A 25,329-nucleotide genomic window follows, 5' to 3' on the forward strand; every position below is an offset into this window, starting at 1 on the left:
GTGGGTATGTCTTCTTTATGGATTGCCTTGCCTTCATCGCCTTTTTATTTCCCTCTCTACAGCCTCTGCTCAGTCACAGTTCCATGTGCAGCACATTCATGACCCTCTGAAGCTTCCACACTACCTCTGAACTATCCACGAACTCCTGCTCTCAGTACACTAGCTATCAGTTTCTCCACTCAGCTGCCCTTGAGAGGAAGCCTGGTTTGCCCAGTTCCTGTTTTCACACCACAGTGCACAGCAGGCCCAAGGGGAGCTGATGGTTCAGGCAGCGATCTCTGGTCCATTGGGCTGTAATTAGAAGGTCATGTAAACTTGAAGTTTGATTCAGAATTAGAGTCCTTCTGTGTTTTGTTTAGTTTTTTCATTAGTTTGCTTTTGAGACAGGATCTGCTATGGGGCCTTGAACTTGTGGTGAACCGTCTTCCTCAGCCTCCCAAGTGCTAGGATCATGAGCATGCATCACCATGCAAAGCTTGTTAGTTGTTTTTCTTAGTTGTTTTTGGTTGTTTATTTTTGTTACAGGATTTTGCTAGTTAATTTAGGCTAGCTTCAGACTTGTTACATATTCTAGGCTGACCCTGAATTTGCAATCCTCCTGCCTCAGTCTCCTAAAAGCTGGAATTTCAAGCATGTGCCACTACACCCAGCTCTAGAAGCCTCCTAAAAGCAACAACTGCTAAGTTTATCCCCAGATTCTGTAAGTCTGGGCTAGGGTTTAAGACTTTGTATTTCTAACAAGTTTCCATATAGTGCTGACTCCCACATTTTGTAGCTGCTACTTTTATAAAACAAGCCACTAGCCTACCCCTTAACACCTGTGCTAGGTTAGGCATTTTTCTCTTTCCTGTGCTGAGGTATGACAGGTACTGACTGACAACTCCAATATAACCTATAATTATCCTTTTCCAAACTTACCACCTGTTCGTCTTTATGATCTCTCGGTATAGTTGTAATGGGAGAGATGGATGAGAAGTGATGAGAATGGCATAAAATTTTTTAGAGCGAGTGAAAGATATTTTGTGTGCCTTTAAAAAGAGGGGAAGGAATAACATCAGAAAACCCCATCTCTGTGTTTCTCGTTAAGATCCTAGCTTTTACAATGTTTGAAATCAAGTAAGGAGAGAAAAGAATGAGTTCCAACTTTATCAACAATGAGAGCTGAATTGTAAAGATAGATATTCCAATGCTCCTACTGTAGTGGTTCTATTTGTAGTACACCATTTATTTAGAAAACAAATTGTCAAGATGCTGCTTGCTATGAAGGTGGAACATTAGCAAGGGAAATAGCACATAAATCACATCAACATCTGTATGTTTTTGAAAGTTACAATATATGTCACTTTTTTTGGCTTCAGCTAGTACCAAACGTGTGAATGAACTCCCAATTCTTGTAGTCCATCTTTAGTTTCCTAGAAGTCTGTCACCAAAGTCTGAAGGATCACTAAGGAAGTAAATTCTAGGAAGACTGAAACCAGTCCCCTGCTTGGGCCAGGATTGTCTAACAAAATGGAATGAATTCTAAATTAGATTCACAGATCAAGCTTTGACTTTATCTTGAGTCACTAAACATTATTATGATATTTTAAAATTATTAGGGCATTTTTTGGCTTCCAACATGTATATCCATCCCATTTTATGACTTACGTATTTTATGAACTATAGATACCTCTAATTTAGTAATACATTCTTTTCCTTCAAATAATTCTTTTCAAAGTAGAAGTATAGTGGACCAGTTTTGATGGCACCGATCTGTAATCCCAGGACTTGGGAGGCTCAGGCGGGAAGATCACCACAAGTTCCAGGCCATCAGGGGCTACACAGTGAGTTCAAGTTCAGCTAAAACTACATACAAGACTGTATCTCAAAAATAAATAAACAAACAAAGTAACTAGCGGTATATATTTTGGTAAATGGTAAGTACAAAGTGGAAATGATTTTCTGTATTGTTATAATTGACCAAAAAATGAGTTTGTTTTCTCCTCTTGCTCCTATTTCTTGAAATTTGCAAATGCATTCTCCTCAAGAGAATATTCCACTATGCTACAAGAGAGAGTAAAGCCCCCCAAAGAGGTCTGTATCTCATTTTCCAGAACTTGTAAATACAAGTTACACTGCCAGAAAAGGACTTCACAGTTATTAAGTCTGGGAAAATTAATTCAGATTATCAAGTCTAATCACGAGGGCCTTTATAAGGGAGAGAACTCTTGGCTGTGGTCAGAGAACCATAAGGGTATGGAAGAATGACCACAGACATATAGCATTGTTGTTTTGAAGATGGAAGAAGGGAGCTAAGGATCATGGGATGGACATGGCCCTCTAAAAGCTGCAGAAGGAAATAAAACAAATATTCCTCCAGAGCCCCAGAAAGGAATATAGCTCTGCTAACATGTTGACTGTAATCCAATAAAACATGTTGAATTTCTAACTCGTATAATAGAATACATTTGCGTTGTTTCAGCTACCAGGTTGTAATTATTTGTATGGCAATAACAGGAAATTGACCCAAATATGTCTTTGAGTTCCAGCATTTTCACTGAGTTCAGGCTGGAACTCAGGCAGAGAAGGGCTGCTCTGGCTGGGGCACAGTCGACCACAGTGGAGTTCTGACCACAAGAGGGACTCTCTCCCCCAACCTGTGTCCCTCGTTCCTCTTTCTTGCTGACAGTGTGTGACCAAGTTCTTACCTGGCACAGTGGTTGTGATAACCATTTTGAACACAGGCCCAGACAGTCTGAAATCAGATGCCAGCTGTTTAGGGGAATTCAGAAAAATACCAACTGCTCACCACCTGGAGGTTTTGGAGACCTCTGAAAGCATGGGAAGTTTCAGGCCTTTGACTGAGACAGGAAGCTGTAGGGCCTAGTCAGTTCTTGGCCAGATAGTGCAAACTCTGGAGTTGTTTTTGAGACAGTTTTATAGTACTTTAGGTACTTGTGTGATTCATTTGTACACGGAGAGCATGACAAGATGCAGATGTTCTTTAGCTTCAGTGCCCACCCCAATTACCCAGAGGGATGGCTAAAACACAGATTAATGCTCACTTGCCACCCCTGCCCCCTGCTGAGAGCCACAGTTTTGCTATGATTCATGAAAAGTTACTGTAATACCAGAGGCACACCTATGTCAACCAAATGTGCCTCACAAACTGCCCTCCTGACAGCTGGTAGAACTCTTTCCCAACTCTTCCAGCCATGGATTATCATTTAACTTTTTTATTCAGGAGGATGCCCAGGGGAAAAAGTCTGAATAACATACTTTACCCACCAAACAGAGTAAAGAGGAAGCAAACAGTTTTCAAATATTTAGTGAAAATGTGTCTAACAAAAGAAAGAGGAAATTCATTTGGGTGTGATGCAATGGCTTTAGAAATGAATAGAAGTAAACTGGGCCAGGAGCAAATTAATTTGAAAATAATTGTACAGAAGAAAAAGGAACTATTTCATCCTCTCTCCTCTGGGAAATCTAACAGGAAAGTAGAGTTTTAGAGATTTTTTTCCTCTTTCTTATTCTAGGATAATTGATCTTATCATATGAAAAAAAGTCACCCCTGGAAAAATTCTATTTTCTTTGTACTGTGAGGAGTTCTTTCTCAGGGTTACAGCAATAGAACAGGTTAGGTCATTGGGAAACTAGTATGTTCCTATTATTTCCACATGAAAAATTTCCTGTTGACAATTGTCCACATTAACAATCAAGCCAATAACTTAATAGGATGAAATGCTACTATAATAAATAATGGATCTATTATAACTTATACATTAAAACTTAACCAGTTATCCCAGTATCCTCTGTGAAGTTCTGTACCGATTTCCCTGCATTATCTTGATTGGCTTTGTCTGTTGTATTTTACTACCTTCAAAATTAAAAACAAAACAAAATATTTATATGCTTATATATATAATAAATCAAGTAGCATTTGGGCTTTAATCATGCCTTCTCTTTAAAAAATAATGGTAAAGATCTGGGTAAGAGAATACTTAAGAAAGAGTTAACATAGTAGTTTGGAGAGTTGGAGGAGTGGGTTTGAGCCTGGTTTCTGGAAGCTCGGTTCCTCACATAATTGTAGTTTTTGTTTAATTGTATGATCTGGATAGATCACTGAGTCTTTAATATTAGTTTTTTTTATATACTTTATCAAAAAAAGAAATTTCTAAATTTTTCACTATTGAGTATCCTTTTATAAAAATTACTTTCAATCACTGATGAACACAGAAATACAAATCAAATAATTAGAAATCATCTCAAACTAATTAGAATGAGTGTGATCAAAAAGAAAAAATGAAAAGTTCTGGTGAGACTGTAGACAAAAAGAGGAACTTTTTATGCACTGTTGGTGAGAATGTAAATTACTACAGCCACTACAGAAAACTGTATGGAGGGGGAACTTCTGGGCAAATAGCACAAAGGCAAGCAACAACAACTCAGCCTCTCCAAGATTGGAATCCAGACACTAGAAAATAATAACTGAGGGGAAAAAAGAGAGAAAAGTAGATCCCTGGGAACTAGGTAGGATTTAAAGAAAAGTAAAACCCACCGGGAAAATGAAGAGAGAGAATACAGTATAGAGAAGGGAAGGGTTAATCCACATTTCTCCCCAGCTTCTGGCTGTGGCACATAGGAAAGGGAGATCAAATCTGCAGAGGTAAGGTGAAACTGGGAACCCCTGGGGGCTTCAGAGTGAAACATTATCTAATGTACTCAGTGGAATCACAGAAAATATAACTATACAGGTAATGGAAGTAATAACCGAAATTACCCAGAAGCTTTCAGAAGACAGTAACAGCTAAACAAAATGATACACTACATAAATGACTAGTTTAGCAAAGAATTAGAATCCATGAAAGGGTCTCATTAAGAAATCCAAGTGGCTAAAAATCATATTGAAAGTATTAGCAGCAGAAGCAACCAATATGAGACAGAAGTTCAGAATGAGAAGACAACAATTCTTTCAAATAACAACTATTCAAAGACATTTTTGTCAGACACTTTAAAAGCAACAAGGAAACATGAAAAATGGATCCAACAACTGCTATATCATGCAAAGAGATTAAGCTGAGTAACTAGAATAAGTGAAAAATCAATAGACAACAGAAATGGCATAAACATACAGATAAGTGAGATATATAAAACCCTATTTAGTCATGATCAAAAGAGAACCTCTGCACCATGTTATACTCAGAGTACCAGAAGTCTGTAACAGGGACAAAATCTTAAAAGCTTCTGGAGAAAGATCACAAATTAAATGTAAAGGTAACCCATTAATATCACAGCAGACTTCTATACACAAAACCTAAAGGCCAGGAGGACTTGGAGCAAAGTGTTTCGAGCTGGAAAAGGTAACAACTTCCAGCCCCAACTTGAGTATCCTGTAAAATTTTCTTCAAATTTTTCAGGGAAATAAAATATTTTCATAGTAATGAGTATCTCAAGAAATTTATGATCATCAAACCAGCATTACAAAAAACTTTCAAGAATACCCTAGAAAGAGACAATGAAGCCAACAATGCCAATAAGTAAAAAGGAATAACTACACCTGCTGGGATAAGGAAAAAATAAGGAAATCAGCAACAGCAAAATAACGCAATAGCAGGAAGAAGTCAACACCTCTCTGTAATGACTCTCAGTGTGAATGGTCTTAATTACCCAATCAAAAGATACAGATTGGCAGATGAAGAAGCAAAACTCAACAAAATGCAGTATACAAGAAACACATTTAATTTATAAAGAAACTGATTAAACAGATTTTAAAAAATCAAAGGATGACAGCACCTGCCTGGCAAACACAAGGTCCTGAATTTAATTCCCAGTACCAAAAAATAAATCAAAGGATGGAAAATAATATTCCATGCAACAGGAACCGGAAAAAACTGGGAGTAGGTATCCCAATTACAGACATAATCAAAAGAAACAAAGAAGGTCACCAGCTATTGGTTAAGGGAACAATTCAACAGAAATAGACAACATTTATAAACATATATACATCAAATACCAGTGCACCCAGATTCATGAAACAAACACTAATAGAAATCAGAGAAACAACAATATGCTTGTAATGGAAGGACCCCCCCAAACCCCACTATCATGAATGGACAGATCAAACAGACAAAAAAATCAACACGGGGGCTGGGGATTTAGCTCAGCGGCATAAGCGCCTGCCTTGCAAGCAGGCAGTTGTGAGTTCGATCCCTGGTACTGATAAAAAGGAAAAAGACAAAAAAAAAAAAAAGTAATAATAATCAGTTTAAAAAAAAATCAACACAGGAATATCAGAGTTTAACAAAACTTCAAAGAAAAGGACTTAATAGCTATCTACAGTTTCTAACAACAGAATATGCATTCTTCTTAGCAGCACATGGAACTTTCTTCAAAATATACCACATACTAGTCCATAAAGCATGCTTAAGAAAATACAAAAGAATGAAAACTATTTGCTGTATATTATCAGATCATAGTGCTATGAAATTAGAAACTAGTGGCAAAGAAAGCCACAGACACTATGCAAACATGTGGAAATTAAACAAGATCTTGAATAATCAATGGGTCATGGGTGAAATAAAGAAGAAATTGTATACTTTTTACAATCAAACAATAATGCCAATATGACATACCAGAACCTATAGGACCCAATAAAAACAGTCCTAAGAGGGGAGTTTATCGTCGTGAATTCCAGTATCATAAGAACAGAGCAAACTCAAGTAAATAACCTAATGATGCACCTCAAAATACTAGAAAAACAAAATAATCTGAATCTAATGCTAATACAAGAACAGAAATTATAAAGATCAGAAATTAGTGAGACTGAAATTTTTTAAAATACAAAGAATTGAAGAATTGGTTCTTTGAAAAATTAAACAAAATAAACAAACCCTTAGCTGATCTTACCAAAATATGGAAAGAAAAGACCCAAAACCATACAATTAGAAGTAAACAAAGTTAAATCAGAGCAGATTCTACCAAAATGCAGATCATTGGTAACTACTTTGAGAAACTGTATGCTAATAAAATGGAAAATTCAGAAGAAATTCATAGTTTCTTAGAGATACATGAATTACAAAGTTGAAGCAAGAAGACATAAAAATCTTAAATATCCTAAAATCAGTCGATGAAATTGAAGAAGTAATAAAAGATCACCAGTGAAAAAAAGCCCAAGTCCCAATCAATTCACTTCTGAATTCTACAGAAACCTTAGAGAAGACCTAACATTAATACTCCTCACACTCTTTAATGAAACTGAAAGGGAAGTAGTACTCCAAAGTCATTCCTGGAAGCAAGCATTATCCTGATTCTGAAACCAGAAAAGCAGCAACCAAAAAAGAGAACTACAGGCCAATCTCATTAATGAACATACAGGCAAAAGTCTTCAATAGCATACTGGCAAACAGAATGCAGAAAATCATCAAAATGATCAGACATCATGACTAAGTAGTATTCATTGAGGGATGCAGGGATGGTTCAGTGCATACAAATCAGTAAATGTAATAGATCACATAAATAGAAGCAAGGACAAAAAAATCACACTATCATTTCAATCAATGCAGAAAAAACATTTGGCAAAATCCAACATTAATTCATGATAAAAAAAAAACATGAAGAAAATAAGTATAGAAGGTCTTTTTCTTAATTTGGTAAAAGCCATCTTAGGTATTTTTCTTGCTACTGAAACAAAACATCCAAAGTTAAAGGAGGCAATGTTTATTTTACCTACAGTTTTTGAGCTTTCAGCACAATGAATGGAAAAGGGGCATCACAGAGGAGAAACTACATTGCAGAGCAGGCAGGAGGCAGCCACAGCAGCAGCAAGCCGCCTTCCTTCTGTCCCTTTGTTTTCCATATTATACACCTACTGATAGGTGCTACCCTCACCCAGGGTGATACTTTCATTATCAACACCAGGAACTATGCCAAACCAATTTAGTTATCAAAAACACATAATCCCAGTATTACACACCCTAATCCAGCATCACATACCTATGATTCAGCCATCTCTGGAAAGCCCCTCGAGGCCTTGGGAGACATCTGTATATAAACCATAACACCACCTTTGACAAACTAATGGCCAAAATCAAACTAAATGGAGAGAAGCTGAAAGCTTTCCCTCTAAAATCAGAAACAAAACCATGATATTCAGTATTGTCATTCCTATTCATTATAATTCTCAAAACATCAGACAAGCGAAATCAGACAACAGAAAGAAAGAAAGTCAGCATCCAAAAATCTGTAATGTTTCTAAGCACCAATAATAAACTCACTGAGAGAGAAATTAGGGAAATAATACCTCTCACAATAGCATCAGGAAAAAATAAAATACTTAGAAATTAACCTAACCAGGGAAGTGAAAGACCTCTACAATGAAAACTAGCAAGTACTAAGAAGAAAGATATTGAAGAGAATATGAGAAAATGAGAAAATATCCCCTGTATATGAAGCTAAGAAATATATTAACTATTCTTGTTTATACAGTAAATATATATTAAGCATCCACTATATTCCAAGCACTGTGGTAGGAACTGGAGGACCCATGGAATCAAAGGGCCCAGGATCACAATTTTTTCTAAAATCCACTTGTGTATTCCAAATATTGCCCAAATATATTTATTATTGTATGCTTTATGGATGCCAGCATTTTCCAAATACACATCTCTAAGAGTGTGTCTCATTCTATGAACAAAAAGCTTTGTATAACTCCTGAATTAGATGCTTTATGTGGAAATGGTAGAAGTCCATGGTTTTTTCCTTCAAAAATAGACTTTAAAGGCAAAGAGTAATATTTTCTCAAAATTTTTCTTCACTTACTGCATTTTAAATGAGATAACACAAAATAAGATCCATACCAGAATGACTGCAATTAATCAAATTTACGTACTGATTAAAAGTTATACCATAAATCACAAGAAAAATGTTTCTCTACTTCCTTTACCTTGTAGTATGAATTAACATGCTACTTGTGCCACTACTGATTCAAAATAGGTTAGTATTATAAGAAGTCTCTTCCCATTTTCTTTTTAACATTGGTGTCTCTTCCCTTGTGACATGCTCTGAAAATAAGTAGGGAGAAATAAAGGCCAATTTAATCTAAGAACCTAGTTTCTATTGCTGATTTGGGGTCAGAATGTACACCTTCTTTTTAAAAAATGCAGCACGGACAATGAATATAATGCAAAGATTTCTGATAGGAAAATCTTACCTTGTTTCTCCAGCCAAAATCAGATGAACTTTTTTTTTTTTTTTTTTTTTTTTTTTTGGTTTTTTGAGACAGGGTCTTACTATCACTTTGTAGCCCAGGCTGGTCTCAAACTTGTAACAATTTCCTCAGTTTCCCATGTGCTGGGATTACAGGCATGCGCCACCACATCCAGCTCAAATGATGTATTGTATTTTTTCCTGAAAGCAAAATAATTGCTCAATCATGCACAAATTCTAATTAATTAACAAATTCTTACTGGATGTCAGGGGTGACGGTACACTTACAGTCTCAACAGTCAGCAGACTGAGGCAGAAGGATCATGAGTTATAGGCTAGTCTGAGCTACCTAGCAATACTTTTGTTAAAAACAAAACAAAACAAAATCAGAAGAAAATAAAAACCAACCAAACAAACAAACAAAACAAAAATTTAACTAAAATCCTAATTTGGAAAGACTAGACTAGACATATTTAATTGTTACTGTATGGAGGGTTTTGTTTTGTTTGGGACAGGTCCCTTTATATAGCTTAAGCTTTCAACTCACTATGTAAGCCAGGCTGGCCTTAGATTTGTGATGATCCTCCTGCCTCAGCCTCCCGAGTGCTGGGATTACAGGTGTGGGCCACTATGTCCAGTGTACATGGAAAATATTTTCATTGTTTTTTGTGCAAAGTTTTCTCTCTCATGTTCAAAGTAATACATTAGGAATCACAGAAAGTAGTAGAGCTCTTAACCATTTTCATTAAGTGCTTTTGAAAATTACTGATAAGATTTTACATGCTTGTTTAAATTTTTTTTTGTAATGAACCCTGATCTTTACAGAATGGTCTTTTGCTTCAAGTGTAGTCAATGTCTTCCATTTCTTACAGTATTTCAGATGTCAAGGCAGTCCTAGAGTGCCTTTAAAATAGATATACTGTGCTTTTCTATCTCCTCCTTTTCCTATTCCCTTAAGAGGTAGTCTAATTATAAATGTAAATTTAGAAAGGGCTGATGTGAGCAAAGAGTTGAGTAGAGAAACTTCTTGAAAGAAAACTACTTCCTTCTTGTTATACTCTATTCAGTATAAAAGTTTCGGTGACAATGGATCATCCTGATTACATGCATCTTAATAGAGAACTATTGCAGTATGAAGAGAGAGGTGTCCAAAGGGTGGTGAGGGATAAAGAGAGGTCAGAGGACCAGAAGCACCTTGGGTATAGCCACTATGTGTGTAAAACAGTATGAGAAGGACGGAGTCAATGACACAAGAGAGCAGCTGATGGCCGCAGCCTGTGATTAGAAAGCAGCCAATCTTCCTATTTGTTATCCTTTAAGGTACCATATTTGAAATTCCTCTGAAAAGAAAGGGATTAAGACAAAGGCAGACAGCAAAAACACTTCGCGTTCTCCTTAATCTTTTCATTGTCCTCAGTGCTTTACTCTACTGGGTAAAGCAGGTAGAGGCCCAATAAATATCACTTTAATTCTGACGGCAGGTACTTAATGAACCAATACAATATCCCCAGATGGCTTCTCCAACCCTTCATCTGGTCAGTTCCAATTTCCTAGGCTGATTCTAACGACTGTAATTGATCTGTTTCATGAAGAATCAACCTCAAACTCTTCATCTGGGTTGAACTCACAACACAGGTTACCCATATCTTGGGAAAGTTGATAGCCAACCTTTCAAAGACTGAGTGCCCAAAATGCAACCCAAAACCCACTTATTTATCACAAAGTGCTAACGCTGCAATGAAACCTGAATATCTGATGCTCAGCTGCTTGGACGATTTGGCTTATGTGCCAACAAAGAGGCTGACTGTGTCCCCTGCAGCATGCATGCCATAGGTTTACCACTAGCATCCTAGGACTAGAATTAGTGGGGAATACTATTTAAAATCTTGGAACAAAGCTAACTGGTACAAAAGAAAGTAATTAGTTTGTTTAAATCCGGATACAGGTGATAGCATAGGAAATGAAAAGACCTGTAAGTTCTATTTAATTGGAAATTCTATTTCATTAGATACAGTTCAGTGCCAGGGTTGGTAAACTAGCCTCTTGATCATAAACCTGGGAAAAATTCTCAAAATTTTCACTACCCTTTCTTCATGTATAATTCTTTTTGCTTTTTTGGTTGATTTGAAAAGATCTTAAGAAAGATATAGTTCAATAAATAGCATTATTCAAAATTTAGGGAATATTGACACAAATGTTACAGAGTTGTAGTAACTAGCTTGATTTGGGTTTTACCCAAAAAAGCTAATTATAGATGTTTTACAGTAATGTATGGAAACTTAACCTTCAAAAATAAAAAAAAAGAAGGTTTTTCTCCAAGTATAACTGTGAAACTATCACAAGCAAGAGCATGGAAATATCTGTAAATGTCATAAGACTTTAGTTTTTTGAATAAGATAGACAAGTGTAAATATATATTTAATTTTTTGATTAGTCATGCATTTTAGAATGAATTTCATATACCATGAGGTTTCATTTTGTGAAATCTCTGTATAAATAATTTCATAGGAAGCTACAAGATAGTGATTTTTATTTTTTTCTATATGTATTTTCTGACTTCTTCTGCAAAGAAAACCTGTATATATATATATTTTTTTTTACATCAGATTTCAGTTTAGCTCAAGCACTAGGATAAGACAATTAAGCATTTAGTTCAAGTCCCAGATCCAGGTTGTCTACCAGAGTACTCTAGGATGAGTCTGGCAGTTGGAAGACAGGAGATGGAGTAAAATGTCTGGTTGATAATAACCCCCTGACTCTGTATGTTTCATGTTTCACAGGAAAACAATGCATGAGAAGTTAATAGTCCTCTTTATTTACTTACATGAGTCTTGAAGATACTGAAACTTTGCCATCGAAGATGGTATAGCCAGCTGCTACTTCCATTCCTGCCATTTTCATGTGGCTTAGACTAGTACTGTAACTCCTTGCTTGCTTTTTTTTTTTTTTTTCCAGTGCTGGATCACACCTTAGGCCTTGTGCATGTTAGGAAAGCACTTCACCACTAAGCTACACATCCAACCCAAGTTTTGCATTCTTCTGTAGCTACTGTCCTACCTTCCAGGTCTTAAGTCTTTTGACATTGCTTTTACTCACAAGGTTTCTCAGCAGCAGTCTCTTCTGCACTTAAGTTAGGACAACAAAAATAAGTAGGTCTCTGCCTATTGGTATCTTCTCTCAGCCTCACAGAACACCCAAAGCCTGCACTTAGAAAACACCTTACTTTTTTCAGCTTCATATCAAATTATTCTCTCTCCAATTTTTGAATACCAACTACACTTTTCCATATCAGCTAGGGGGACAGTGTATCTGGAGGCCATTTTTTGGCTACTTTTATCATCCTAATAATTAGGCAGCAAGTGCTGAGTACTATTCTTTATTCTGAGCTAGATGCTATAAAAGGTACTCAACTTATAAGACCTACTCTCCAAGAGTGTTCCTCATTGGTGAGACCAAAATCACAGAAACACAGAGCTAAAAGATATTGACATTCTGTAGGACATCAATGAATGAGTTTTGGGAGGTGAGTACAAAAACTTTAAGGAATGCTTCTAAAATTTCGAATGTCTATGTTGAGCCATGGCTAATGTTTCGGACTTATAAAACTGTCAAAGAGGACTACAACTCCATTCCTCCATTACAGAAGGTTAACATTGAGTACTGTCACTGTATAACCCTTTGTCTTCACTGATCTTTCTTACAGTAAATGGCAGCTTATCACATCAGGTAATAAGTCAGCACCAAAACCCAGATTGAATTCTGTGACTTGGGACATTCTGTCTTGCCATTTCAGAGTGATGTAAGGCTGGGTGTGGTGGTATACACCTGTAATTCTAGCAATCAGGAGGCCAAGGCAGGAACATCATTGTGAGTTCTAGGCCATCCTGGGCTACAAAGTGAGTTCAAGCACAGCCTGAACTGCACAATGTTGTTTCAAAAAGTGATTTAGCTGTCTGAAATCCTAGCTATTTTGTAGATTTGGGGGGGGGGGGCCTTGGGGATTGAACTCAGGACCTCACACTTGTCAGACAAGTGCTTGTGCTGCTGAGCTATATCACCAGCCCCTTTCCCAGCTATTTTGGAGGATGAATCTGGAGGATCACAAGTTCTAAACCACTTTGGGCATCTTAGTGAGATTTTGTCTCAAATGAAATAAAATAAAATAGGTTGGGGGTGCAGCTCAGCGGTAGACTGCTTAACATTCATGAGACTGAGTTCAAGCACCAGTGCAGAAAAAAATAAATAAAATAAAATAAAAAAAGAGTGACTTCAGAAATGCTACTAAACAAAGCGCTCAAAGCTCACTTTTGACATTCAGAGGCAATTGCAGTCTTGTGCCTGGGAGAACATTGGGACTAGAGCTGTTCCAGTAATCTAAGGTTTGGTATGAAGCTGAATGCTATACGGGATGCATCAATATTTTCTCTATCCTTGTTGATAATGTTCTCTTATTTTGGTCTAAACCAAGTGAACTTTCAAAACCCTTTATGTTGTGAAACTCACTGATCTACTCGTTTGGCAAAGCAAGGATTAGTGGCATCACTCCATACTTACACACATATGCACATGCACACGCACACACATCCTATATATTTAGGGTGGTACTTCAAGTCACTTCTGAGCCTTGCTGTCTCCAGTACATCCTGTTCTTTTAATCAGGACACCACTTGAAGGTGGGCTTCTAGGCCAATGAATTCAGTTGCAGTTTTCAGCTGTGTACTGCTGACAGCACCTGTTTCTATTTGTAGGGCTTCCCTCGAGGTAAACTAGAGTGCTAGTTTTGGACCTTCTTCAGACTTCTGTTCAATCTATAGTGCTGTATTGTTTCTGCAAAGTTCTCCAAATTCCCTGCATGAGCATTTCAAGGACAAAGTCCTAAGTAACACTTTTCACTTTTCTCTGCTGGTCATCATCTTGAATTGTTATTTTGAGAATCAGGTTGATGGTTTTCTAGATCAGTGCAGCCCAGTGGAATATACTATAAGCTTCATATACTTTCTTAATAGCTACATTAAAAAATAAAAACAAGAAAAATTAAAGTGTATTTTAATACAATATACCCAAAGCATAATAATTTCAACATATAATCAATATACAAGTTATTATTATTGCAGTGCTGGGGTTGCAACCCAGGACCTTGTACATACTTGGCAAGTACTACCACTGAGCTAAAATGTTTATTTTACATCTTAGTTAAAACTAGCCACATCTGAAGTGCCCCAATGACCAGTAGCTATGCTGTTGGAAATGCAAATATACAAAATTCTTCCAAGAAAAATATCATAAAGTAAAAGTAACTTCCTTCCCAGTACTGATAAAGGAGAATGAGGGTGCAAGTGATCCTTTTTATTTTAACATTCATCGTCTTTGGTCATCAATTGTACATTGTCAAAGGAACCTCTTCATAGCATAGCAAAATCACCAAAATTACTATCTAGTTACCTAGCAGATTCTAGAACTTGCAAAATGATTTATAAAACTATCTGCCACACAAGCAGAGAGAACATAGGTTACAACGTGAGGGGTACAAACCTCACCTTCAATTTGCCCAACACATCTTTCCCTAAAATGTTTTGACTTTTTTGGATTTGTTTAACCATGTACTAAATGTGCAGACAAAAGACTAAGTCAAGCTGGGTCAGGGAAAGTAGGGAGTACAAACATAAAAAAGACACTGTCCCTGCCTTCAAACTTGTGGTGTGGGAGGACAGATAGTGGATAAAGCACATCTGGGACAAGTGTCCACTGTATAGTGGGAATAAAAATCGCCCAATTCTGGCTTCCAAATGTGGACAAGGATTCTTCAGAAAACCCATTAAAATTCCATTGGGTTTTTGAGTTAAAAACACATGCAATAATTACTATTTACCAGTTAAATAGTTGAATTTGCTTGAAAGGTATAATAAAATGTCATTTGAAAATTAGAGACTGTTTTCATGTAGGAAAAATGGATCAGGCAGAAAAGGGGCAGATGGACTTCTTTGTCATAGGACAATGAGGAATTTTCTTGGTGATGGGCAAGGGTAGCTGGAAGCATGAGGCACCAGACTCTAGTGCCTGGTGATGAGGGGATAGTGCAGAGAGAGGAGGAGAAGTGTGAATATAATGAACCTAAACTTTAACTTCAGAACTTTGCCCATTCCTGGACTGGTTTAAAGGCTTCATATAAGCAGTTAAATACAATGTATTTGCTTATGTCAGTGAGGCAATAGCAGGTAAATCAAGGTCAAGGGTTTAGGAATCAGGCAGCTCAGGCACCTGTGTGACTTGGGGAAGTAACCTAAAATGAGAATGCTGGTAATGATATATATTTCTCAGAACAATGCCTGGCACAGGGGACATACCCAACAAATGTCAGAAATCATTATTAGTTTGGGCATTATGATGTCAGAAATAACTTTGATTCCTAATTTGTTCTTAAATTACACAAGATTCTTCAAGTAAGACTCCAACGTAGGCAAATTCTGAGTATTTCCCACTCTAAGATAGGAAAACAGGGATAAAAAGATGAAAATGAGTTGCCCAAGTGCTCAGAGACTGCTCTCAAAAAAGGGTGGATATTCCCAAAGGGCTGAATTCACTTATAGGCTGAAACTAGAATCCAGGCTGCAATCACTTAACTCTGTCATCTTGGGAGGTTACCTGATTTCTCTCTGCCTTCTGTGGTGCAGTTCCCAAATACAGGTAATAAACATATCTAGAGTTGGTAAAACTTAATAGCACCATGCATGAAAAATGCATGTGGTCTGGGCTGAATAAAATCACTATTGTTACTAGATTTTATGTGGCGGTTGGCAATAGATGGCTGGGTTGCTGTGGCGATTATTGGCTCACCGCTATTTTCTGGGTGGTGGCACCCAAGAAACGTTTGTGGAATGAATACACGTCATCTTGGGCAGGAAGGGTAGCCGGCTGACTTTGCCTGGGATATAAGCCTTTCCCTTTTTTCCAAAAGTCAAAGTCCAAGACACCTTGCAGCCTAGGAAACCAGACACTGCTTGGCAGTGGTTTAAAATCCACTTCACCTTCAGTGCCTGGTTGGTGATGCTGGGGGAGAGGGTCTCTCCTCTGGAGCGCACACATCCGAGTGAGCAACTCTCTCAGAACCTCTTTTATTTTTCTGGTTTGCGGTTTATTTACTTAGACATTTACAGTTTCCAGAAGCAGAGGGGCTGCTAGAAACAGGGTCAAGCCCGAGGTCACAGTTCCTATTTACTTTCCGTCTCCCAATCACAGCGTTGGCAAATCACAAGGCGTCTTCATTTGCGCACGATAGAGCCGAGCGTTTCTTTACCTCACTCTGGGCGACCAAAGCGGCGCAGTTCGAGGCTCCCGAGCGCTCTCGCTGCTTGCCCGTATTCCTGCTGGCATGGATCGTCGCTCGCAGTCTTTTAAGTTTTTTCGTGCAAACACTAGCAAGCTAGAGCAGATTAAATAAAGACAGTCTCGCGCCTTTAATCCTTTACCGCAAACACTGGCGTTTTTTGTGCCCTGGATTGCTGACATTCTTGGCTCTGGTACACAAGGAACTGGGGTGGGTAACAGCTTCTAAAAACTTCCCAAAGCAGAAACTCGAGCCCCTCCCTCCTCCACGGTTCCCAGCGACACCTAGATTCCAGGAAAGGGGGACAGCCGCAGGAGACGAGTCCCCAGGGTTTGGAAACGCCCCACGGGGGTGGCTTTGGGTCACCCGCACCCAGAAGACGGCAGCAGTGAACAGAGACCCACCGGCCCTCAGCTAGGAGGACGCCCCTCCCCCACGCCCGCGCTTGTCTATTTAGAGCCCTGCCCGGGAGCCCAGGGGATTCTGGGACTTGTAGTCCAGCCCAGGAGTCCAAGGCGCCGTCACAACCCAGATCTCAGACTACATTGCCCAGGGAGCTTCCCGGCCTATATAAGCTGCCGCCAGCCACTTCAAAGTGCAGTAACCATGTGGATGTTCTGCTGAAGCGTTTCCTTAGGCTCGCTGGGGTGGGAAGAGGAGGAGGAGGTGGTGGAGGAGGAGGCAGGGGGCGGAGAGAGAGAACGCGCACACCGGGAGGAGGTGTGGGTGTTCTGCTTCCATCCTAACGGAACGAGCTCACTTCGCGGACATGGGATTACCCAGCGGCTGCTAGCCCCTCTCCTCGTCCTGCTCCCCCGAGTGGAGTGGCTCCCTAGGCACTAAGGTAGAGGTTGGGACCGGGCAGAGGGCGCAGGGAGTTCTGGTCACCCCGGCACAGAAGTTTTTTTCCTGCTTTCTGGGAGTTCTTGGTGAATATGCATGCACTTAGCATGCGTTTGGGGGTCTTTCACTAAAAGCATTTTTTGGGGATGGTCTCATCTCTGGCTTAAAAACACCCAAATGTTCTCGATTCCAGTGCGTGGCTTTGAGGGCTTCCCATTCAGAACTGGAATGGCATTCCCCCAAGTTGGAAATTGTTGGAGCAGCTGCTGGAAATTTTTTTTGGAGGGTGTTTGAGATGGTGTTATATGTTAAGGATGATGAAAGAAACAGTCTTTCTAAAAATGTAGCCCTCTTTCGCGCTGCAGTGGTTGGGAGAATAATGCGTGCGTGGGGGCCCCTGTGGGGAGAGTTTTTAAAAAACGGAAGAGAACCGGGGGAGCGGTAAGGGAAGAAGTGTGGACTAAACTCATGCCCGGTGAGGATGCATGTTTCCTATACTTGGCCTCCACACAGGGAAGCGAGTGCTTTGGGATCTGCCGAACTCTTTCCTTAGTTTCAGCCTTGGGCACGTTCGAAGTTTGTGGTGCCTGGTCTCACTTGTAAGTGCACTGGAAATCAGCGCAGTTTACCAATAATCCTCGCCCAGCTGGTCACATCAAGCTGCCAGTCAAGTTTGGGGAGGTAGCGAAAGGCTGTAGAAATGATTTTGGAGCATTTCTGTTAGAGACCTTTCTATGGTCTCATACTCAGAGGTCTTTCTTTTTAAATATTCAGGAGCTGAAAACAGAGGAAGGAGCAGGATTCGCATTCCTGGCTGGGCATACTTTGGCAACTGAGTGCCTGACGCGTGTCAGGTGAGTGGGGAAGCCTGAGTGCTGTTGTCAATAATTAGTTTTGATCCTAAACGTTTCAAGCCCTCTCTAAGCAGCCATGGAAATGGAGAGTACGGAAGAAAATTGTGTGGTTCGGTTTTCAGAATCTGTCACTGCCTTTGGTGAGGGATTTAGGGAGCATAGATCCGAGCAGAGATCCAGTGGACAGCCTTTCCTTGAACTTTTGATGATGGCTCAGAATTGAAGCAGCCTGAAAGTTTATGAGGAGGGGGAAAAGCCATTAAATGGAGCTAAAAGGGATGGGCCACTGCTGGGCTGGGAAGTACGCTGATGATTTAAATTCTGAAGGTTACAGTGCATTTCATCTGCCAAGATAAGTAAGCAAATATTAAATACCTCTGTCTTCAAAATAGTCCGTCCCCCCAGCGCCCCCCCCACCCCCCGCAATGTGAGCAAGTCGTTAATCAGAGTGAGTTGAATTGCAAGAAATGAAAGTGGCTGCTGGCAACTTCAAAGAATGAGAACTTTAGAAAGGGAAGTTAGCTGTGAAGCATAAGATAGATAGTAGCATCCAGGCCTTTGCTGAAGCCATTTGAATGTTAAGGAATCAGCTTTGTCTATATTGTTTTGGTGCCTGTCCTGGGATATGAGCTGAGGGCAGTATTTATCTGTAAACACAACAGCTCCTATTTTTTCCCCAAAATGGTCAGACTGCACTTCAAGAGAGGGAGGTCTCAACGGGTGCTTGTACATCTCCATTACTGTAGTTTTGGCTTCCAAAACTTTTTCTTCTGAAATGTTCAGGGTAAACAACAGGGAACAGGGGTGAGGGTGGGGGGTGGCGGTGGGTGGCTGGGTCTTAGTAACTTCTTTAACATTCTAAATATTTAGCTGTTCCCTGGGCTACAATCTTTGGGCTTTTCTAATTAGAAAATAAAAGCCAGATACTTGATTATAGTAGTATAGTGCTTTTGTTTCCTGTTGATAAGATCCTCAGGAGTACTGGTAGAGTGAGAAACTTTTGAGTATGCAAGGTCTGGTTCTTTCCTGGAGTTCCTTTATTGACTAACGGCTATGTGGGCCTCATAGGACCAAAGCTTTACTAGGTCCTGTTTTCCCTTCAGAGTAAGGTGCAGACAAAACAAAATGCTAAAACAAAGACACAAAACTAGCCAAACTGTTGTCTAGATGGTTGCAAAAAATGGTAAGACTGACACATGAAATCCTCAGGTGCAGAGCCATAGATCACAGAAACCATTTAGCTAGATGCAGGGGAAGAAACTGAGGTACAGGAGTGAAATTACTTGGAAGCAAGGGATAGCCCCAGCACCCATGTTTGATGTGAGGTGGGGTGGAGGGGTGAGAGGGAAGCTAGGAGAAGCAGAAAACTGACTTCTGGGAATGAGGTCTCTCTTACATACATCATTGACGAAATAACTATTCTTCAGGATAAGAAGGCTGTGATGTAATCACAGACAGGGATATTTGAAAAAGTGATGGTGGGCTGAGTTTGTTTTGGAAAGAGGAGCGTTGAAATCAGGAGTGTAAAAACAGAAGCATAAGGAACTTTGTGTTCATCATTAGGCTCATCTTACATCTGAAGTAAATCTTGTGATCTCAGGGCATCTCAGCTGGTTAGAAGGTCAGGCATTTCTCCACCTGAGTAATTGGGAAATTTAAAAAGCAGTGAGGCTGCATTGTGAAGTGTTGATAGCTTCTCATATACCTTCCAGTTTGCCTTGTGGCCAGTTATGCAGAGCGTTTTTCTTTTTTCAAGTGTGTTTATGTGAGCACGTGAGTGTGTGCATTGAAAGTACAATCTGCTCTTTGACTAATTCAAATCAGAACAGGAAATCCTATCAGGATTTTCTTCTTATGAGGCAAGGAACATTCTTCATGTTCTAAATGGCCTTCACATTGAGGCTGTGAAAACCTTCTGGGTTCCACAACAATATTATCCTTTCAAACAAGTGTTTGGTTTTTGAAGGGAGTTTGTATCTTTTCTTGAGGAGTGAGGGATGGAATGATTGCTTGGAAAAGAAGAAATAGATTAACACAAGAAGTGTCTATTGATGGTTTCTTTAAAGTGTGTTCCACTGGAAGAAAGGCTGACTTTGACTCTAACCTGGTGGTGTAGCACCAGTGGGTTTCCTGAGTTTGAAAACTTACATGGCTTGTTAGCTAACAACGATCTCATGGAAATTTTGTCTGATTCTTTTTAGCAAATGGCTCTTTAAAGAAAGAAACTAAATGAAACAACAAACAGCAAATATGAACAATAGAAAAAGAACTAAAATAAAAGTAGGCCTAGAGTTAGGTTTCTAGGTCCTTGGAGATACCACCTACTCAAGACAAGGGGTCTACACAAGACCTATGTTCCGTTTTGTTTGCTATTGATCTTTCAAAATAAAACACATTCCACGGGTAGGCCTTCTGTTAACTACAAGTGTGTGAAATTTATTTCATTCACTTGCTGTTTAAAGTTTTTGTGTGGCTCTTTTAATGCGTGTGATGAGGCTTGAAGTTAGTGAAACAAATGATGATTTTTTTTTTTTTTTTTTTTTTTTGTCTTTTTCCTTTTTTATCGGTACCAGGGATCGAACTCACGACTGCCTGCTTGCAAGGCAGGCGCTTATGCCGCTGAGCTAAATCCCCAGCCCCCAAATGATGATTTTTATGATTCTAATTGTCTTGGTATCTATTATTCTGACATGATTGCAGATGAGCATAACTGAATAAACTGTTGAAATAATCACCTATTAAACTCTGAGATTTCCTAAGCTGGACACAGTTTAAGCTAGTTGGTGTGATAAATCTATTTAACAGACACTGATGCCTGTTAAAGTTGTGAGTCAAGTGTTTTATTGTTTACTCAGCAAATTTCATGAGCAATTGCTATGTGCCAAGCATGTTTTAGGTGGTTAGAATACAGTAATAAGCCAACAGTCCTGTTGCTGAGGGTCTTAAATCCCAGAAGTCAATAGAAATAATCAAGTATTGTTGTGTGACTGCTAATGTTAATGGAGAAAAATAAAGAATGATAAGAGGAAACAAAAATAGTAAGTCTTGGCAGAGATGTAGAGAAATTGAAATGCTTATGCATCATTAGGAATACAAAATGGTGTAGCTGCTGTGGAAAACCACAGTGGTTCTCAAAAAATTAAACATAGATTTTGCATAGGATCTGGTGCTTCTATTTGTAGGCTTATCCCTAAAGAAATTGAAAACAGGGACTTAAGTGGTTCGTAGCCTTATTCAACCTGTGGAAACTATTCACGTGTCTATTTGTGAGTAAATGGATAAATAAAATGTATCTACGTGCAGCAAAATATTACTCAGCCTTAAAGAAGAAATTCAGACCCATACTACAATTCAGATAAATTTTTGATACATTATGCTAAGTGAAACAGATCAACACAAAAGAACACAAAACATATATTCTGCTTATATGAGGTACTAAGAGCAATCAAATTCATAGAGTGTAAATGGTAACTGCTGGAATAAACAAAAGGGGTCGTCTATTTAATGGGTACAGAGTATCAATTTGGAAAAATGAAAAAGTTCTGGAAATGGATGATGGTGATAATCACACAATAATATGAATATACCGTAGAATTTTAGTACAAGTGATAAATTCTATGTTATATATATGTATATATAACCTCAATTAAAAAAATGGACAACAGCTAAAGGGTAAGAAAGTTAAGGATACTCAGGTAAAAATTTATACACAAACCTGGAAGTTCAAAGCTGCTTGTTATGTAAGTTAGGCGTATTCATTATAGTAATAAATTAGGAAGGAAAACACTCAATAAAATAAAAACAGTTCCAACAATCTAAGATTAGGGTTTCAGGCTTTTCCTCCTACATAAATAAAAATCATATGTGTATTTATATTTCATAAAAAGGAGCTCATATGGTTTCTCTCATTTAGTAGTAACCCATTATACATGGACCCTCTTGAATATCTTTTCTTAATAACCAGTCACCTTTGTCATCATTTTTCCGAAGGTGTCTATCCATTTGATGGAGCTTCTTTGATGTGTTGACATATATGGAGTCCTATAGAGTAAAAACAAAAAGTATACCATTCACATTTCATTACCATCAGCGTCCAGATTTTCTTCTTCAGCTTATTCTGTTCTTTTAAGAAAATTAAATGGAAGATAAAGCACTATTCATCTCTTAGCTATCTTATTACAGAGGCAAAGCTTAGTAATCGTCTAAGTATAATATTTCTCATTTGTTCAGAGTAACCTAATCCTGTGAGCTAGGTAGGGCTGGGTACTCACTGCTGTTTGCTTGTGCTTGAAAAGAAAACTTTGCTGTAGAAAATTTCAAAAAACATGCAAAACAGCCTTCTTAGTTTAAAGAAACCTCTTTCCTCCTTGCATACTGCCTTCTTACTCAGCAGTGACCAACTCACAGCTTGTTCTGTCCCTCTTGGATTACTTTGGAGCACATCCCAAATATACCAGTTTATCAGTATTTAAGTACATGTCTTTAGGATTGGGATTTTTTATATAGATGGAAAGAAGTATATATTTATCTGTATATATTTGCTGGTACTGGGGATTGAATCCAAGACCTTCATAGTAGGCTAAAGCCCTACCCCTTTTTAAATTTTGAGATAGAGTCTTGTTAGATAAGCTAAGTTCCCTAAGCTAGGCGTGAGCTTAGAATTTTCCTGCTTCAGCTTTGAAGAGTGCTGTGATGAGAGGAGGTATACCACCACAGCCAGCACATAAAGAAATATTTAAAACAACAGCACCTGCTGTAAGATAGACTCCCATTCAAGTACTAATGAGGCCTACCCCACTTGGCTTGGATGAGAGATTACTTGGATGAGAGATTACAAAACCAAAACAGTTTCACTGTGTTCATACTTCTTTGGAATATATACACATAGGTAGTAATATACAAATAATAAAAATTTTACACACAAGTTTGAGTTGGCATGTAAATTAAGTAGGTATATTACGAATGATTGCTGTCTTTTAATCTTCACATCCTTTTCCCATGCATTTTGTTGTGGTGGTGGAAGAAACTTGGTGATATATTTCCCTCCAGTTTGGGTTTTGCTGACTACATCAGTATCATTTAACATGTTTCTCTGTGCCTTGTATTTATCACAATTTGCTAGTTAGATGATTGCTCAGAATCAGGTGTGTGTGTGGGGGGCGGTTCTGGGGATGGAACCAGGGTGCTCTGTCACTAAGCTATGTCCCCATCCCTTTTGTATTCTGATAATACAGTGTCATGCTAAGTTACACAGGTAGCACTGAAACCTGTGGTCCTATTGCCTCACCTCCCTAAGTGCTGGGATTATAAGCATATGATACCATTCCTGGCTTATTTTTGTTTTTTGACCAATTGCATTTTGTGAACTGACTGAGGGGAATAAAGGAGTATTCTGAATGTTTCTTTTTAGGATATTAGTATCATCAATGCTCATTGCCTCAGCCCATTAGTTTGTTTTTTTTTTCCCTAGTTTTTCAGCTAGAATACTTGCATCAAAAGAAATGTCCTTTATTTGGCTTTTGGTTACTCTGAGGTTTAGTTCATATGGGAGAGATAGGACCAATGCTTAATCTATTTCTGTATTTTCCCAGTTTTTATTATTTATTTTTTTTAAAGCTTAGGTTGTTTGTTATTTAGGCAGGATTTTTTTTTTCTAGCTTGCCACTGTTTCTCTCAAGAAGTCCTCCTGCCTCAGTGTTCTGACCAGATTTTTTTTTACACTTTTTTTTCTTTCTTTTGATCAGTACCGGGGATCGAACTCTCGACTGCCTGCTTGCAAGGCAGGTGCTTATGCTGCTGAGCTAAATCCCCAGCCCCACTGACCAGTTTTTAAAATGAGTTGTTCTTAGCACATGCCATGGCTGCAGTTGCCAGCTGGGGGACATTTCTCAGTATCTGGTAACATTTTTGGTCATCACAAAAAATTCTGGGGGAAGTGGTCCTGTCATTCAGTGATTGGAGGCCAGAGAAGCTACTAAATACCCTACAGTGTATTGGGTAGCCTTTCTCAATGCAGAGTTATCCGCTCTTCAGTATCAGCAGTGCCACTGTTGAGAGAGATTCTGGACCATACAATAAGTATGTTTGTTTGTTAGTATCATTATAAGTTCATAAATTTAAGCTTATTGTCTATGCCTCACTTTTTGTAGTTGTGCTTACTGATGTTTACATTGGGGAGAAGTTATTCAGATAACTTCCTGAGACTTTTGACGTAGCATTGAAGTGTTCATTATCTGTCTAGCTTTCTGTATGTCAAGGTGTTTGGGCTCATCTCCTGGGTCGTAGATCTAGAATCAGCTTTCTCACCAGGCAGCTCTTGTTTGTTTTGTTTTTTTGTGGTCCTGGAGATTAGACCCAGAGCCCTCACATTGAGCTACAGCCTCCAACCCTGCTTTTATTTTTAGTTTTTAAAATTTAGGACAGGGTCAAAAAAACAAAACGAAAAAACTAACTTAGCCGGGCATGGTAGTACATGCCTGTAATTCCAGCACGTAGAAGGCTGAGGCAAGAGGATCATTGTGAGTTCCAGATGAGCCTGGCTACAAAATGAGCTCAAGGCCAGCCTGAACTGCATAGCAAGACCTTGTCTTAAAAAGGGACCGCACACACACACAAATTTAGGACAAGGTTGCTATGTCATTAAGTTGCATGTGCTGGCCTCTCTCCTCCTGCTTCAATCTCCCAAAATACTGTGATTAGAGTTCTGTGCCAACAAATCCAAGTGGAGCTTTCTTTTAAGAGGGAAGTAATATTTAGAGATCTTTGCTTAGGACAATGTAAGTACACCTGTCTTCTATTACAGGTAAGAAAACAGATTAAAAATAATGTAAAATGAACATTTTTGATGAAAACATTTGCACCATACATTTAACACATTCTTGCCTATTTAAAAAGAATTCTGATCATAATTTGAACTTTGAAAAAAAGTTAGTCTGAGATTTAGCTTTTGTGTAATGGGGCTAAAGCACAGTTCGTATTTCCCAAAGAAGCAGTCATGCTGCTTATGTTTCACAGCCATGTTTTTTAAAGTGTGGCATCCTATGAAAAGATGGGAGTATCAGTTTTGTGGGCTGTGATCAGCTTTTTAAAAATTAAGTAGGTTAGAAGACTTTTAAAGTGTATTGC

The 25,329-nt window shown here is 38.6% G+C and overlaps 1 protein-coding gene across 1 annotated transcript in view; it reads left to right on the forward strand.

The window, feature by feature from the left end:
* Positions 1–17,118: 17,118 nt before the first annotated feature.
* Itpr1 (inositol 1,4,5-trisphosphate receptor type 1) overlaps positions 17,119–25,329 on the forward strand; it is a 329,142-nt gene continuing 320,931 nt past the window's right edge. The window contains exons 1-2 of the mRNA XM_063260287.1: positions 17,119–17,351; positions 18,125–18,204. The gene's annotated coding sequence lies outside the window, so the exon portion shown is untranslated. The remainder of the gene's footprint in view (positions 17,352–18,124; positions 18,205–25,329) is intronic.

This window comes from Cavia porcellus, unplaced genomic scaffold (assembly GCF_034190915.1).
Source record: "Cavia porcellus strain 051 isolate PalLab524CR breed Dunkin Hartley unplaced genomic scaffold, mCavPor4.1 scaffold_13, whole genome shotgun sequence".
Lineage (NCBI taxonomy): Eukaryota > Metazoa > Chordata > Mammalia > Rodentia > Caviidae > Cavia > Cavia porcellus.